Source organism: Agelaius tricolor, unplaced genomic scaffold, assembly GCF_023055355.1.
Source record: "Agelaius tricolor isolate 1412-34295 unplaced genomic scaffold, bAgeTri1.0.p SCAF_1, whole genome shotgun sequence".
Lineage (NCBI taxonomy): Eukaryota > Metazoa > Chordata > Aves > Passeriformes > Icteridae > Agelaius > Agelaius tricolor.
This window is the reverse complement of record NW_027269261.1, coordinates 59382780-59399423: the sequence shown is the minus strand read 5'-3', so window position 1 is coordinate 59399423 and position 16644 is coordinate 59382780.

Here is a 16644-nt window from a genome sequence, read left to right as displayed (position 1 = left end):
ATCAATTTTGGCAAGCTTTGCTGCATGTGCCTGCACTAATAGCATATGGGAAAGATTTTCTCCTTTTTATATTTTAGACTTTTGCAGTGTCCATACCATGTCACTCATATCTTCCCCTCAAGGTTTTGTCTTCCTCCTTGACTTTTTCCCCTGCTTTTGCAACATTTGTCAGCTCAGTTTTGGCATGGTTTGGTCCTCTGCAGTGCATCTCATTTCCTCACAGACCATTTCTTGAAGACACTAAAACTCCCAATTTTCTGCAGGTTTTTGCCTTTTTTTCCTTTGGATTTCATTTGATCCCATCTCCTTTCCAGAGTGTTTGTTGGCCTTTCTTTTTGGGTTCGCAAGATTCCGTTTCCCTTCCCGAAAGGAAATGAAATTTCCTTTCGGGAAGGGAAACGGAATCTTGCGATTTCAATGGCCACCAAGAGAGGAATCTTTGGTGCATGTCCCTGCCCTTGATGACATGCCATGACTTTTGATGGCTTTGACTTTGCGAAAGATTTTTTTCGGGTTTTTTGAATTCTTTTTAAGCATCCATGCCATGTCTCTTATATCTTCCCCTCCATGTTGTGTCTTCCTCCTTGACATTTTTTCCTGCTTTTGCAATGCCTGGGAGCTTAGTTTTGGCATGTTTGGGGATTTTGCACTGCTCTGCTATAATCCCGGTCCATTTTCTTATAGTCACTAAATTGCCCAAATTTCCCAATTTTCTTTTTTTTTCTCCTCCACTTGCAATTCCTTTGAAGGGATCTCCATTCCAGCCTGTTTGTAAGTCCTTCTTTTCTCTTTTGGCCTTCAGCGGGGATCAATTTTGGCAAGCTTTTGCTGCATGTGCCTGCACTAATAGCATATGGGAAAGATTTTTTCCATTTTCATTTTCAATTTTTTTAAGTGTCCTTACCATGTCCCTCATATCTTCCCCTCCACGTTTTGTCTTCCTCCTTGACTTTTTCCCCTGCTTTTGCAACATTTGTCAGCTCAGTTTTGGCATGGTTTGGTCCTTTGCAGTGCAGCTCATTTCCTCACAGACCATTTCTTGAAGACACTAAAACTCCCAATTTTCTGCAGGTTTTTGCCTTTTTTTCCTTTGGATTTCATTTGATCCCATCTCCTTTCCAGAGTGTTTGTTGGCCTTTCTTTTTGGGTTCGCAAGATTCCGTTTCCCTTCCCGAAAGGAAATGAAATTTCCTTTCGGGAAGGGAAACGGAATCTTGCGATTTCAATGGCCACCAAGAGAGGAATCTTTGGTGCATGTCCCCGCCCTTGATGACATGCCATGACTTTTGATGGCTTTGACTTTGCGAAAGATTTTTTTCGGGTTTTTTGAATTCTTTTTAAGCATCCATGCCATGTCTCTTATATCTTCCCCTCCATGTTGTGTCTTCCTCCTTGACATTTTTTCCTGCTTTTGCAATGCCTGGGAGCTTAGTTTTGGCATGTTTGGGGATTTTGCACTGCTCTGCTATAATCCCGGTCCATTTTCTTATAGTCACTAAATTGCCCAAATTTCCCAATTTTCTTTTTTTTTCTCCTCCAATTGCAATTCCTGTGATGGTATCTCCATTCCAGCCTGTTTGTAAGTCCTTCTTTTCTCTTTTGGCCTTCAGCAGGGATCAATTTTGGCAAGCTTTGCTGCATGTGCCTGCACTAATAGCATATGGGAAAGATTTTTTCCATTTTCATTTTCAATTTTTTTAAGTGTCCTTACCATGTCCCTCATATCTTCCCCTCCACGTTTCGTTTTCCTCCTTGACATTTTCCCCTGCTTTTGCAATGTCTGGGAGCTTAGTTTTGACATATTTGGGGATTTTGCACTGCTCGGCTATAATCCCGGTCCATTTTCTTATAGTCACTAAATTGCCCAAATTTCCCAATTTTCTTTTTTTTTCTCCTCCAATTGCAATTCCTGTGATGGTATCTCCATTCCAGCCTGTTTGTAAGTCCTTCTTTTCTCTTTTGGCCTTCAGCAGGGATCAATTTTGGCAAGCTTTGCTGCATGTGCCTGCACTAATAGCATATGGGAAAGATTTTTTCCATTTTCATTTTCAATTTTTTTAAGTGTCCTTACCATGTCCCTCATATCTTCCCCTCCACGTTTCGTTTTCCTCCTTGACATTTTCCCCTGCTTTTGCAATGTCTGGGAGCTTAGTTTTGACATATTTGGGGATTTTGCACTGCTCGGCTATAATCCCGGTCCATTTTCTTATAGTCACTAAATTGCCCAAATTTCTCAATTTTCTTTTTTTTTCTCCTCCACTTGCAATTCCTTTGAAGGGATCTCCATTCCAGCCTGTTTGTAAGTCCTTCTTTTCTCTTTTGGCCTTCAGCGGGGATCAATTTTGGCAAGCTTTGCTGCATGTGCCTGCACTAATAGCATATGGGAAAGATTTTCTCCTTTTTTTATTTTAGACTTTTGCAGTGTCCATACCATGTCACTCATATCTTCCCCTCAAGGTTTTGTCTTCCTCCTTGACTTTTTCCCCTGCTTTTGCAACATTTGTCAGCTCAGTTTTGGCATGGTTTGGTCCTCTGCAGTGCAGCTCATTTCCTCACAGACCATTTCTTGAAGACACTAAAACTCCCAATTTTCTGCAGGTTTTTGGCTTTTTTTCCTTTGGATTTCATTTGATCCCATCTCCTTTCCAGAGTGTTTGTTGGCCTTTCTTTTTGGGTTCGCAAGATTCCGTTTCCCTTCCCGAAAGGAAATGAAATTTCCTTTCGGGAAGGGAAACGGAATCTTGCGATTTCAATGGCCACCAAGAGAGGAATCTTTGGTGCATGTCCCTGCCCTTGATGACATGCCATGACTTTTGATGGCTTTGACTTTGCGAAAGATTTTTTCCGGGTTTTTTGAATTCTTTTTAAGCATCCATGCCATGTCTCTTATATCTTCCCCTCCATGTTGTGTCTTCCTCCTTGACATTTTTTCCTGCTTTTGCAATGTCTGGGAGCTTAGTTTTGGCATGTTTGGGGATTTTGCACTGCTCTGCTATAATCCCGGTCCATTTTCTTATAGTCACTAAATTGCCCAAATTTCCCAATTTTCTTTTTTTTTCTCCTCCAATTGCAATTCCTGTGATGGTATCTCCATTCCAGCCTGTTTGTAAGTCCTTCTTTTCTCTTTTGGCCTTCAGCAGGGATCAATTTTGGCAAGCTTTGCTGCATGTGCCTGCACTAATAGCATATGGGAAAGATTTTTTCCATTTTCATTTTCAATTTTTTTCAGTGTCCTTACCATGTCCCTCATATCTTCCCCTCCACGTTTCGTCTTCCTCCTTGACATTTTCCCCTGCTTTTGCAATGTCTGGGAGCTTAGTTTTGACATATTTGGGGATTTTGCACTGCTCGGCTATAATCCCGGTCCATTTTCTTATAGTCACTAAATTGCCCAAATTTCCCAATTTTCTTTTTTTTTCTCCTCCACTTGCAATTCCTTTGAAGGGATCTCCATTCCAGCCTGTTTGTAAGTCCTTCTTTTCTCTTTTGGCCTTCAGCGGGGATCAATTTTGGCAAGCTTTGCTGCATGTGCCTGCACTAATAGCATATGGGAAAGATTTTCTCCTTTTTTTATTTTAGACTTTTGCAGTGTCCATACCATGTCACTCATATCTTCCCCTCAAGGTTTTGTCTTCCTCCTTGACTTTTTCCCCTGCTTTTGCAACATTTGTCAGCTCAGTTTTGGCATGGTTTGGTCCTCTGCAGTGCAGCTCATTTCCTCACAGACCATTTCTTGAAGACACTAAAACTCCCGATTTTCTGCAGGTTTTTGCCTTTTTTTCCTTTGGATTTCATTTGATCCCATCTCCTTTCCAGAGTGTTTGTTGGCCTTTCTTTTTGGGTTCGCAAGATTCCGTTTCCCTTCCCGAAAGGAAATGAAATTTCCTTTCGGGAAGGGAAACGGAATCTTGCGATTTCAATGGCCACCAAGAGAGGAATCTTTGGTGCATGTCCCTGCCCTTGATGACATGCCATGACTTTTGATGGCTTTGACTTTGCGAAAGATTTTTTCCGGGTTTTTTGAATTCTTTTTAAGCATCCATGCCATGTCTCTTATATCTTCCCCTCCATGTTGTGTCTTCCTCCTTGACATTTTTTCCTGCTTTTGCAATGTCTGGGAGCTTAGTTTTGGCATGTTTGGGGATTTTGCACTGCTCTGCTATAATCCCGGTCCATTTTCTTATAGTCACTAAATTGCCCAAATTTCCCAATTTTCTTTTTTTTTCTCCTCCAATTGCAATTCCTGTGATGGTATCTCCATTCCAGCCTGTTTGTAAGTCCTTCTTTTCTCTTTTGGCCTTCAGCAGGGATCAATTTTGGCAAGCTTTGCTGCATGTGCCTGCACTAATAGCATATGGGAAAGATTTTTTCCATTTTTTATTTTAGATTTTTTCTTTGTCCATACCATACCACTCCTATCTACCCCTCAAGCTTTTGTCTTCCTCATTGACATTTTCTCCTGCTTTTGTAATGTCTGTGAGCTTAGTTTTTGCGTGTTTGGGGATTTTGCACTGCTCTGCTATAATCCCGGTCCATTTTCTTATAGTCACTAAATTGCCCAAATTTCCCAATTTTCTTTTTTTTTCTCCTCCACTTGCAATTCCTTTGAAGGTATCTCCATTCCAGCCTGTTTGTAAGTCCTTCTTTTCTCTTTTGGCCTTCAGCAGGGATCAATTTTGGCAAGCTTTGCTGCATGTGCCTGCACTAATAGCATATGGGAAAGATTTTCTCCTTTTTTTATTTTAGATTTTTTCTTTGTCCATACCATACCACTCCTATCTACCCCTCAAGCTTTTGTCTTCCTCATTGACATTTTCTCCTGCTTTTGTAATGTCTGTGAGCTTAGTTTTTGCGTGTTTGGGGATTTTGCACTGCTCTGCTATAATCCCGGTCCGTTTTCTTATAGTCACTAAATTGCCCAAATTTCCCAATTTTTTTTTTTTTCTCCTCCACTTGCAATTCCTTTGAAGGGATCTCCATTCCAGCCTGTTTGTAAGTCCTTCTTTTCTCTTTTGGCCTTCAGCGGGGATCAATTTTGGCAAGCTTTGCTGCATGTGCCTGCACTAATAGCATATGGGAAAGATTTTTTCCATTTTCATTTTCAATTTTTTTCAGTGTCCTTACCATGTCCCTCATATCTTCCCCTCCACGTTTTGTCTTCCTCCTTGACTTTTTCCCCTGGTTTTGCAACATTTGTCAGCTCAGTTTTGGCATGGTTTGGTCCTTTGCAGTGCAGCTCATTTCCTCACAGACCATTTCTTGAAGACACTAAAACTCCCGATTTTCTGCAGGTTTGTGGCTTTTTTTCCTTTGGATTTCATTTGATCCCATCTCCTTTCCAGAGTGTTTGTTGGCCTTTCTTTTTGGGTTCGCAAGATTCCGTTTCCCTTCCCGAAAGGAAATGAAATTTCCTTTCGGGAAGGGAAACGGAATCTTGCGATTTCAATGGCCACCAAGAGAGGAATCTTTGGTGCATGTCCCCGCCCTTGATGACATGCCATGACTTTTGATGGCTTTGACTTTGCGAAAGATTTTTTTCGGGTTTTTTGAATTCTTTTTAAGCATCCATGCCATGTCTCTTATATCTTCCCCTCCATGTTGTGTCTTCCTCCTTGACATTTTTTCCTGCTTTTGCAATGCCTGGGAGCTTAGTTTTGGCATGTTTGGAGATTTTGCACTGCTCTGCTATAATCCCGGTCCATTTTCTTATAGTCACTAAATTGCCCAAATTTCCCAATTTTCTTTTTTTTTCTCCTCCAATTGCAATTCCTGTGATGGTATCTCCATTCCAGCCTGTTTGTAAGTCCTTCTTTTCTCTTTTGGCCTTCAGCAGGGATCAATTTTGGCAAGCTTTGCTGCATGTGCCTGCACTAATAGCATATGGGAAAGATTTTTTCCATTTTCATTTTCAATTTTTTTAAGTGTCCTTACCATGTCCCTCATATATTCCCCTCCACGTTTCGTTTTCCTCCTTGACATTTTCCCCTGCTTTTGCAATGTCTGGGAGCTTAGTTTTGACATATTTGGGGATTTTGCACTGCTCGGCTATAATCCCGGTCCATTTTCTTATAGTCACTAAATTGCCCAAATTTCTCAATTTTTTTTTTTTTTCTCCTCCACTTGCAATTCCTTTGATGGTATCTCCATTCCAGCCTGTTTGTAAGTCCTTCTTTTCTCTTTTGGCCTTCAGCGGGGATCAATTTTGGCAAGCTTTGCTGCATGTGCCTGCACTAATAGCATATGGGAAAGATTTTCTCCTTTTTATATTTTAGACTTTTGCAGTGTCCATACCATGTCACTCATATCTTCCCCTCAAGGTTTTGTCTTCCTCCTTGACTTTTTCCCCTGCTTTTGCAACATTTGTCAGCTCAGTTTTGGCATGGTTTGGTCCTCTGCAGTGCATCTCATTTCCTCACAGACCATTTCTTGAAGACACTAAAACTCCCAATTTTCTGCAGGTTTTTGCCTTTTTTTCCTTTGGATTTCATTTGATCCCATCTCCTTTCCAGAGTGTTTGTTGGCCTTTCTTTTTGGGTTCGCAAGATTCCGTTTCCCTTCCCGAAAGGAAATGAAATTTCCTTTCGGGAAGGGAAACGGAATCTTGCGATTTCAATGGCCACCAAGAGAGGAATCTTTGGTGCATGTCCCTGCCCTTGATGACATGCCATGACTTTTGATGGCTTTGACTTTGCGAAAGATTTTTTTCGGGTTTTTTGAATTCTTTTTAAGCATCCATGCCATGTCTCTTATATCTTCCCCTCCATGTTGTGTCTTCCTCCTTGACATTTTTTCCTGCTTTTGCAATGCCTGGGAGCTTAGTTTTGGCATGTTTGGGGATTTTGCACTGCTCTGCTATAATCCCGGTCCATTTTCTTATAGTCACTAAATTGCCCAAATTTCCCAATTTTCTTTTTTTTTCTCCTCCACTTGCAATTCCTTTGAAGGGATCTCCATTCCAGCCTGTTTGTAAGTCCTTCTTTTCTCTTTTGGCCTTCAGCGGGGATCAATTTTGGCAAGCTTTTGCTGCATGTGCCTGCACTAATAGCATATGGGAAAGATTTTTTCCATTTTCATTTTCAATTTTTTTAAGTGTCCTTACCATGTCCCTCATATCTTCCCCTCCACGTTTTGTCTTCCTCCTTGACTTTTTCCCCTGCTTTTGCAACATTTGTCAGCTCAGTTTTGGCATGGTTTGGTCCTTTGCAGTGCAGCTCATTTCCTCACAGACCATTTCTTGAAGACACTAAAACTCCCAATTTTCTGCAGGTTTTTGCCTTTTTTTCCTTTGGATTTCATTTGATCCCATCTCCTTTCCAGAGTGTTTGTTGGCCTTTCTTTTTGGGTTCGCAAGATTCCGTTTCCCTTCCCGAAAGGAAATGAAATTTCCTTTCGGGAAGGGAAACGGAATCTTGCGATTTCAATGGCCACCAAGAGAGGAATCTTTGGTGCATGTCCCCGCCCTTGATGACATGCCATGACTTTTGATGGCTTTGACTTTGCGAAAGATTTTTTTCGGGTTTTTTGAATTCTTTTTAAGCATCCATGCCATGTCTCTTATATCTTCCCCTCCATGTTGTGTCTTCCTCCTTGACATTTTTTCCTGCTTTTGCAATGCCTGGGAGCTTAGTTTTGGCATGTTTGGGGATTTTGCACTGCTCTGCTATAATCCCGGTCCATTTTCTTATAGTCACTAAATTGCCCAAATTTCCCAATTTTCTTTTTTTTTCTCCTCCAATTGCAATTCCTGTGATGGTATCTCCATTCCAGCCTGTTTGTAAGTCCTTCTTTTCTCTTTTGGCCTTCAGCAGGGATCAATTTTGGCAAGCTTTGCTGCATGTGCCTGCACTAATAGCATATGGGAAAGATTTTTTCCATTTTCATTTTCAATTTTTTTAAGTGTCCTTACCATGTCCCTCATATCTTCCCCTCCACGTTTCGTTTTCCTCCTTGACATTTTCCCCTGCTTTTGCAATGTCTGGGAGCTTAGTTTTGACATATTTGGGGATTTTGCACTGCTCGGCTATAATCCCGGTCCATTTTCTTATAGTCACTAAATTGCCCAAATTTCCCAATTTTCTTTTTTTTTCTCCTCCAATTGCAATTCCTGTGATGGTATCTCCATTCCAGCCTGTTTGTAAGTCCTTCTTTTCTCTTTTGGCCTTCAGCAGGGATCAATTTTGGCAAGCTTTGCTGCATGTGCCTGCACTAATAGCATATGGGAAAGATTTTTTCCATTTTCATTTTCAATTTTTTTAAGTGTCCTTACCATGTCCCTCATATCTTCCCCTCCACGTTTCGTTTTCCTCCTTGACATTTTCCCCTGCTTTTGCAATGTCTGGGAGCTTAGTTTTGACATATTTGGGGATTTTGCACTGCTCGGCTATAATCCCGGTCCATTTTCTTATAGTCACTAAATTGCCCAAATTTCTCAATTTTCTTTTTTTTTCTCCTCCACTTGCAATTCCTTTGAAGGGATCTCCATTCCAGCCTGTTTGTAAGTCCTTCTTTTCTCTTTTGGCCTTCAGCGGGGATCAATTTTGGCAAGCTTTGCTGCATGTGCCTGCACTAATAGCATATGGGAAAGATTTTCTCCTTTTTTTATTTTAGACTTTTGCAGTGTCCATACCATGTCACTCATATCTTCCCCTCAAGGTTTTGTCTTCCTCCTTGACTTTTTCCCCTGCTTTTGCAACATTTGTCAGCTCAGTTTTGGCATGGTTTGGTCCTCTGCAGTGCAGCTCATTTCCTCACAGACCATTTCTTGAAGACACTAAAACTCCCAATTTTCTGCAGGTTTTTGCCTTTTTTTCCTTTGGATTTCATTTGATCCCATCTCCTTTCCAGAGTGTTTGTTGGCCTTTCTTTTTGGGTTCGCAAGATTCCGTTTCCCTTCCCGAAAGGAAATGAAATTTCCTTTCGGGAAGGGAAACGGAATCTTGCGATTTCAATGGCCACCAAGAGAGGAATCTTTGGTGCATGTCCCTGCCCTTGATGACATGCCATGACTTTTGATGGCTTTGACTTTGCGAAAGATTTTTTCCGGGTTTTTTGAATTCTTTTTAAGCATCCATGCCATGTCTCTTATATCTTCCCCTCCATGTTGTGTCTTCCTCCTTGACATTTTTTCCTGCTTTTGCAATGCCTGGGAGCTTAGTTTTGGCATGTTTGGGGATTTTGCACTGCTCTGCTATAATCCCGGTCCATTTTCTTATAGTCACTAAATTGCCCAAATTTCCCAATTTTCTTTTTTTTTCTCCTCCACTTGCAATTCCTTTGAAGGGATCTCCATTCCAGGCTGTTTGTAAGTCCTTCTTTTCTCTTTTGGCCTTCAGCAGGGATCAATTTTGGCAAGCTTTTGCTGCATGTGCCTGCACTAATAGCATATGGGAAAGATTTTTTCCATTTTCATTTTCAATTTTTTTAAGTGTCCTTACCATGTCCCTCATATCTTCCCCTCAACGTTTTGTCTTCCTCCTTGACTTTTTCCCCTGCTTTTGCAACATTTGTCAGCTCAGTTTTGGCATGGTTTGGTCCTTTGCAGTGCAGCTCATTTCCTCACAGACCATTTCTTGAAGACACTAAAACTCCCAATTTTCTGCAGGTTTTTGCCTTTTTTTCCTTTGGATTTCATTTGATCCCATCTCCTTTCCAGAGTGTTTGTTGGCCTTTCTTTTTGGGTTCGCAAGATTCCGTTTCCCTTCCCGAAAGGAAATGAAATTTCCTTTCGGGAAGGGAAACGGAATCTTGCGATTTCAATGGCCACCAAGAGAGGAATCTTTGGTGCATGTCCCCGCCCTTGATAACATGCCATGACTTTTGATGGCTTTGACTTTGCGAAAGATTTTTTTCGGGTTTTTTGAATTCTTTTTAAGCATCCATGCCATGTCTCTTATATCTTCCCCTCCATGTTGTGTCTTCCTCCTTGACATTTTTTCCTGCTTTTGCAATGCCTGGGAGCTTAGTTTTGGCATGTTTGGGGATTTTGCACTGCTCTGCTATAATCCCGGTCCATTTTCTTATAGTCACTAAATTGCCCAAATTTCCCAATTTTCTTTTTTTTTCTCCTCCAATTGCAATTCCTGTGATGGTATCTCCATTCCAGCCTGTTTGTAAGTCCTTCTTTTCTCTTTTGGCCTTCAGCAGGGATCAATTTTGGCAAGCTTTGCTGCATGTGCCTGCACTAATAGCATATGGGAAAGATTTTTTCCATTTTCATTTTCAATTTTTTTAAGTGTCCTTACCATGTCCCTCATATCTTCCCCTCCACGTTTCGTTTTCCTCCTTGACATTTTCCCCTGCTTTTGCAATGTCTGGGAGCTTAGTTTTGACATATTTGGGGATTTTGCACTGCTCGGCTATAATCCCGGTCCATTTTCTTATAGTCACTAAATTGCCCAAATTTCTCAATTTTTTTTTTTTTTCTCCTCCACTTGCAATTCCTTTGATGGTATCTCCATTCCAGCCTGTTTGTAAGTCCTTCTTTTCTCTTTTGGCCTTCAGCGGGGATCAATTTTGGCAAGCTTTGCTGCATGTGCCTGCACTAATAGCATATGGGAAAGATTTTCTCCTTTTTATATTTTAGACTTTTGCAGTGTCCATACCATGTCACTCATATCTTCCCCTCAAGGTTTTGTCTTCCTCCTTGACTTTTTCCCCTGCTTTTGCAACATTTGTCAGCTCAGTTTTGGCATGGTTTGGTCCTCTGCAGTGCAGCTCATTTCCTCACAGACCATTTCTTGAAGACACTAAAACTCCCAATTTTCTGCAGGTTTTTGCCTTTTTTTCCTTTGGATTTCATTTGATCCCATCTCCTTTCCAGAGTGTTTGTTGGCCTTTCTTTTTGGGTTCGCAAGATTCCGTTTCCCTTCCTGAAAGGAAATGAAATTTCCTTTCGGGAAGGGAAACGGAATCTTGCGATTTCAATGGCCACCAAGAGAGGAATCTTTGGTGCATGTCCCTGCCCTTGATGACATGCCATGACTTTTGATGGCTTTGACTTTGCGAAAGATTTTTTTCGGGTTTTTTGAATTCTTTTTAAGCATCCATGCCATGTCTCTTATATCTTCCCCTCCATGTTGTGTCTTCCTCCTTGACATTTTTTCCTGCTTTTGCAATGCCTGGGAGCTTAGTTTTGGCATGTTTGGGGATTTTGCACTGCTCTGCTATAATCCCGGTCCATTTTCTTATAGTCACTAAATTGCCCAAATTTCCCAATTTTCTTTTTTTTTCTCCTCCACTTGCAATTCCTTTGAAGGGATCTCCATTCCAGCCTGTTTGTAAGTCCTTCTTTTCTCTTTTGGCCTTCAGCAGGGATCAATTTTGGCAAGCTTTGCTGCATGTGCCTGCACTAATAGCATATGGGAAAGATTTTTTCCATTTTCATTTTCAATTTTTTTCAGTGTCCTTACCATGTCCCTCATATCTTCCCCTCCACGTTTTGTCTTCCTCCTTGACTTTTTCCCCTGCTTTTGCAACATTTGTCAGCTCAGTTTTGGCATGGTTTGGTCCTTTGCAGTGCAGCTCATTTCCTCACAGACCATTTCTTGAAGACACTAAAACTCCCAATTTTCTGCAGGTTTTTGCCTTTTTTTCCTTTGGATTTCATTTGATCCCATCTCCTTTCCAGAGTGTTTGTTGGCCTTTCTTTTTGGGTTCGCAAGATTCCGTTTCCCTTCCCGAAAGGAAATGAAATTTCCTTTCGGGAAGGGAAACGGAATCTTGCGATTTCAATGGCCACCAAGAGAGGAATCTTTGGTGCATGTCCCCGCCCTTGATGACATGCCATGACTTTTGATGGCTTTGACTTTGCGAAAGATTTTTTTTGGGTTTTTTGAATTCTTTTTAAGCATCCATGCCATGTCTCTTATATCTTCCCCTCCATGTTGTGTCTTCCTCCTTGACATTTTTTCCTGCTTTTGCAATGCCTGGGAGCTAAGTTTTGGCATGTTTGGAGATTTTGCACTGCTCTGCTATAATCCCGGTCCATTTTCTTATAGTCACTAAATTGCCCAAATTTCCCAATTTTCTTTTTTTTTCTCCTCCAATTGCAATTCCTGTGATGGTATCTCCATTCCAGCCTGTTTGTAAGTCCTTCTTTTCTCTTTTGGCCTTCAGCGGGGATCAATTTTGGCAAGCTTTGCTGCATGTGCCTGCACTAATAGCATATGGGAAAGATTTTTTCCATTTTCATTTTCAATTTTTTTAAGTGTCCTTACCATGTCCCTCATATCTTCCCCTCCACGTTTCGTCTTCCTCCTTGACATTTTCCCCTGCTTTTGCAATGTCTGGGAGCTTAGTTTTGACATATTTGGGGATTTTGCACTGCTCTGCTATAATCCCGGTCCATTTTCTTATAGTCACTAAATTGCCCAAATTTCTCAATTTTTTTTTTTTTTCTCCTCCACTTGCAATTCCTTTGAAGGGATCTCCATTCCAGCCTGTTTGTAAGTCCTTCTTTTCTCTTTTGGCCTTCAGCGGGGATCAATTTTGGCAAGCTTTGCTGCATGTGCCTGCACTAATAGCATATGGGAATGATTTTCTCCTTTTTTTATTTTAGACTTTTGCAGTGTCCATACCATGTCACTCATATCTTCCCCTCAAGGTTTTGTCTTCCTCCTTGACTTTTTCCCCTGCTTTTGCAACATTTGTCAGCTCAGTTTTGGCATGGTTTGGTCCTCTGCAGTGCAGCTCATTTCCTCACAGACCATTTCTTGAAGACACTTAAACTCCCAATTTTCTGCAGGTTTTTGCCTTTTTTTCCTTTGGATTTCATTTGATCCCATCTCCTTTCCAGAGTGTTTGTTGGCCTTTCTTTTTGGGTTCGCAAGATTCCGTTTCCCTTCCCGAAAGGAAATGAAATTTCCTTTCGGGAAGGGAAACGGAATCTTGCGATTTCAATGGCCACCAAGAGAGGAATCTTTGGTGCATGTCCCCGCCCTTGATGACATGCCATGACTTTTGATGGCTTTGACTTTGCGAAAGATTTTTTTTGGGTTTTTTGAATTCTTTTTAAGCATCCATGCCATGTCTCTTATATCTTCCCCTCCATGTTGTGTCTTCCTCCTTGACATTTTTTCCTGCTTTTGCAATGTCTGGGAGCTTAGTTTTGGCGTGTTTGGGGATTTTGCACTGCTCGGCTATAATCCCGGTCCATTTTCTTATAGTCACTAAATTGCCCAAATTTCCCAATTTTTTTTTTTTTTCTCCTCCACTTGCAATTCCTTTGAAGGGATCTCCATTCCAGCCTGTTTGTAAGTCCTTCTTTTCTCTTTTGGCCTTCAGCAGGGATCAATTTTGGCAAGCTTTGCTGCATGTGCCTGCACTAATAGCATATGGGAAAGATTTTTTCCATTTTCATTTTCAATTTTTTTAAGTGTCCTTACCATGTCCCTCATATCTTCCCCTCCATGTTTCGTCTTCCTCCTTGACATTTTCTCCTGCTTTTGCAATGTCTGGGAGCTTAGTTTTGGCGTGTTTGGGGATTTTGCACTGCTCGGCTATAATCCCGGTCCATTTTCTTATAGTCACTAAATTGCCCAAATTTCCCAATTTTTTTTTTTTTCTCCTCCACTTGCAATTCCTTTGAAGGTATCTCCATTCCAGCCTGTTTGTAAGTCCTTCTTTTCTCTTTTGGCCTTCAGCGGGGATCAATTTTGGCAAGCTTTGCTGCATGTGCCTGCACTAATAGCATATGGGAAAGATTTTCTCCTTTTTTTATTTTAGACTTTTGCAGTGTCCTTACCATGTCCCTCATATCTTCCCCTCCATGTTGTGTCTTCCTCCTTGACATTTTTTCCTGCTTTTGCAATGCCTGGGAGCTTAGTTTTGGCATGTTTGGAGATTTTGCACTGCTCTGCTATAATCCCGGTCCATTTTCTTATAGTCACTAAATTGCCCAAATTTCCCAATTTTCTTTTTTTTTCTCCTCCAATTGCAATTCCTGTGATGGTATCTCCATTCCAGCCTGTTTGTAAGTCCTTCTTTTCTCTTTTGGCCTTCAGCAGGGATCAATTTTGGCAAGCTTTGCTGCATGTGCCTGCACTAATAGCATATGGGAAAGATTTTTTCCATTTTCATTTTCAATTTTTTTCAGTGTCCTTACCATGTCCCTCATATCTTCCCCTCCATGTTTCGTCTTCCTCCTTGACATTTTCTCCTGCTTTTTTAACGTCTGTGAGCTTAGTTTTGGCATGTTTTGTCCCTTTGCAATGCAGCTCATTTTCTCACAGATCATTTCTTCCTCCTACTCAGGTGGCAGGAGAGTGTGTATACCTGGCCTCCGCAAACGAATCTGTGAGCTATGGCCTTCCCCTGCCCCAAACAGACAGATCTGATTTTTACGACACTTGCTGAAATTACTTTCCTTGTGGATACATTCTTCTCCCCCATCTTTGTTTTCTTCTCCTTGAACCTGAGATAATTGAAAATTATTGATGCCCTGTTCTGTTGTGTGGCCGCTCAGTTGCCTGATTGTCTTTTTCCCAGGGATGGTGCTGTGGGGCAGATGAACGATAGTGGCTCTGCTGCAGACATATCCCCTCCCCTAGAGCTTCAAGCCTTGCCGTCCCTGCTTGGGAATTTACAGACTACTCTCTAAACTAACAGAAAAAATACATGTCAGAGACAAATGGTCTACTTCGCTTCTCTATTTAAAGTTCTCGGATTATTTTAAATTATGATTTGCTGAAGACATCAAAACTATGGCTGATACACGATGAGAAAGCCTCAATTTGTTTTTCTCATCTGACAAGACAGCACAAATCTACTTTTTAATAAGCATTTCTGATCCCCCAAACTTCTTCATCCCCCAAACTAGTTCTCCCTACAACACAGTGGCTAATCTCCAAGATAATAGTTATTCTTTATCTAATTGAAGAAAATCTGTTGGAGAACAGAGTATTAGACAATAAGAAATCTTCTTATTTCCGTAATACCATGCCAGAGAAGTTCTTGAAGACAAGATATGAAGGACCCGATTTTGGGGTTTCAGTTTCCTCTGCATTGAGAACATCTGTGTGTATGAGAGGGGAGAGGGTGGGAAGGGAGCAAACATGGTGCAGATGGCAAGGAGTATATTTATTTCCCTCTCCCCAGGTTGCTGGCTGACGTTCTCCTTTAGAGGGGAAAAGACCCTCTCCTTGTCCCTGCTTACCTCCTTTAGATAAAGGTCCATCCAGTCTGCAGGACATGGGAGCAGCTGAAGCTGTTGCTGAGGAATTCCCTGTGGGTCTTGGAGTCCTTCCTTCTAATATCAAACTTGGCAGCTACAGTGAGCTCCAGCAGCTTTTATGAGTAAAGGTGGGAAGGTAGATTATCATTTATACTGCCTGGATTACGCAGTGAGCTTACTCCTTCCCACCCTTATTATCTCTTCACACTTCAAACTATATTGCCAAAGACCAAACATTTTCTGCATAAATATTAAATAAAGGAAAAACACAATTAAAACTCAGTCCAGAATGAATCTTGAAGGAGGAACGAGGGGTGAAATGTGCTGCTAGTGACTTCCAATTTTCTTTGTGTTTATTTTTACCTTTCCCCTTTTACAATTTTTAAAATATGCAAGACATATTTTGAGATGTGACAGTAATAAAAAGAAAAAGCTTCAAAATTATTATTTTTCTTGTGCTAACAAGCATTTTAATCTAGGTTATTTTTGTCTAAAATCAGAAAAATTTATTTTATCAGCAGTAGCAAAGAAGTGATGTTTTCATATACAGAGATATGACTATTAAAGAGCAGACATTGATACTGAATATTTCTTCTTAGGATATTCTTGTAAATGCAGTCATAGAATAGTTTGGATTGGAAGGACCCTTTAAAAGTAACCTAGTCCAGCCCTCCTGAAATGTGCAGTGACATCTTCAACTAGATTAGATTACTCAGTAATTAGTAACTAGAGCCCAGTTCAGCCTGGTCTTGAATGCTTCCAGGGCTGGGTCATCCACCACCGTTCTGGGCAACCTATGTCAGCATTTCACCACACTTATTGTAAATAATTTCTTCCTTATATCTAATCTAAACCTACCCACTTTTCAGTTTAAAACCACTCCCCTTGCCCTATCACTACACACCCTTGTAAAAAGTCCCTCTCCAGTTCTCTTGGAGGACTTCTTCAAGTACAGGAAAGCCACAATTAAGTTTCCCTGAACTCTTCTCCAGGCTGAACAAACTCAACTCTCTCAGACCTCAGAAAGGAGGTGCTCCAGCCATTTTGTGGCCCTCTTCTGTGGCTGCACCATACCCACAAGTGGGATGCATTCCCTTTCCTGAGTACTTTTCTGATATTTGAAATAGTGATACTTGGGATAGGAGCAAACCAAATCACTACAGCTGTGCTCAACACTAGACATTCAATACAGCCAACAGGAAAAGTTAAAAATTAGTTGAGAAGCAAACTACAGCAACATTTGTTGCTCTCTGCCTCTAAAAGTTGAAGATTTTGCTAACTTTTCTGGTTATTCCTGGATTTGTGGAGTTCTTTAGTATTATGCAAACACAACTCCCTTTATCATAGAAGGATATCATGGATCAGGATACACAAAGCTAAGTAAATGCTTGCTATGTTATCTGCATTCTTGAGCTACAAAAACCCCTGTAGCATCAGGGGCCTCCTCAGAGATCCCTACAAGGACAAAAATGCCT